Genomic DNA, 1,922 nt, shown 5'->3' with positions numbered 1-1,922 from the left:
AAAAAAAAAAAAAAAAAGGGCTTTACTTAGCATTCCTAGTCATCTACAATAGGCACATTGAAATTTTTGAACTTCTCAGTTGTGTATAGTAGCAAATAGAAATTGAAATAGAGCTTTACAAACACTGTACGAACAGTATTTTCACAGTTATAACACAAATGCTTTACTTAAAAAAATTGTCTTTAATTATTTGCAAACATAGAAAATAATCCTCTGCAAATTTATTTTACTGGTATTGTGGAGTGGTGAGGCAGGTAGAAATCAGTTAGTAGATTACTGAGGGCTGAATAACAGAAATGCCAACCTAACCCAGAATCAGAACAGAGACATTCTCCAGAGCCACGACTGATTGAGGGTTTTTATCAATTTTCATTAGAAAGATTTAGCAGTTAACATCAGAGCTCTAGATCAATTCCACAGTTCTTATATCTGTGTGTGTGTTGCACGTATAAAATTATTTTCTATATTTATATTCAAATTGACTTATTAAAGTATTGAGAGTGTTATGTGTTACAATTAAATTTTTAATTAAGGAACTGAGTTAAAGAACAAATACGTAAGGGAATATTTAGATATTTAAAGAGATTATTTAAAATAAATTTAGAAACAGGAAAATGATTTTTAATACAGTATAAAGTCAAAAAAAATTAGGTCTAACTTATATGTGTGATAAAGTAGAAAATGTTAAATATGTCTAACTACAATATTTAGAGATATTATAATATTGCTGGTTTTTGAATGGTGTTAAAATTTTCATTTCTGTGAGGATCCAGTTTAGATATTATGTTCTTACGAACTAGTGGACCAAACAGTTGTTTCAGTCCCTGTTCTAGTATCCAGAGTGAGAAGCCAGGTCAATAGCAACATCTGCAGAATACTGACAAATGAGATCTGTTTCATTTTAGTGTACTTGGTCTTTGATTTAGAAAATTACAGCAAGAACATAAAGTTTTGTTACACTTAAATATAATGTGCTTTCTTTGTTATTGTTACAGAAAAAGTTGGCATTGATAGTGATTGCAAGCCAAATTATAAGATTCTTCTTTTCCTTTTCTCCTCCGTTCTGCTCCGTGCATTTCTGCATTCCATTTTCAATGGCATTGTAAATTTGTACTTGCCAAAGATAGAGACAATAATTTAAGTTAGAGATTGTTTTTACTAAACTCAATGAGGTATTATGTTGGTTTCAAAGGATATTGTCACATATAAAAAGCATTGACTCTAAATGACTAGATAGGTATAATTGGTTAGTTAGTGGAAATAAAAACTTCTTAAAATTGAATTACTTTTAGGACTACTAGGACTACCTGCATTCATATAACAACATTAAGTAATATTTGGTACTTTTTGGAAATTCACCTCATTCAACTCTACTCCAACGTCCATATTTTATTAAATTAATCCAAGAAATTTCTATAAGAAAAATATACTGCCTTTACTAACTCTCCAGTATTTATTTTTCTTATTCCCAATTTTTCTCATCATACACATTTGCATGTGCATGCTGGTACATACACACCACACAGACTTATGAACACAGGTTATCACATACACATATGCCTACCGTGAAATTCCTTTCATCCTTTAATCCACATTTATACTCCATTGAATAATCGATTCATCTTTTTAAAAAAAATCTACCTCCTACATTTCTTAGTTCTATTCAGCTCAATCTTGTCCATTTCTAAGACTGTCCTTAACCAATCTCTTACCACCATTTTTCCTTCTACCCAGCATACTGATGTCAATCACTCCTGACTCCCCTAAAATTATATAATTGGTTTTCCTGTCTTTTATCCCTTAGTGTTAATTTGCAGTTCCCCTGACTATACACTTCCTGTTAGTACTTCAGCCTTTGCTTCTTCAGCGATCCCTGATCCTCACAGTCAGGAGAACGCACCCCACTCTGCACTCCCACTTTC

This window comes from Propithecus coquereli, unplaced genomic scaffold, assembly GCF_000956105.1.
Source record: "Propithecus coquereli isolate 6110/MARCELLA unplaced genomic scaffold, Pcoq_1.0 Scaffold8, whole genome shotgun sequence".
NCBI classification, from domain to species: Eukaryota; Metazoa; Chordata; class Mammalia; order Primates; family Indriidae; genus Propithecus; species Propithecus coquereli.
The sequence above is the reverse complement of the archived record's forward strand: the minus strand, read 5'-3'. Positions refer to the sequence as shown.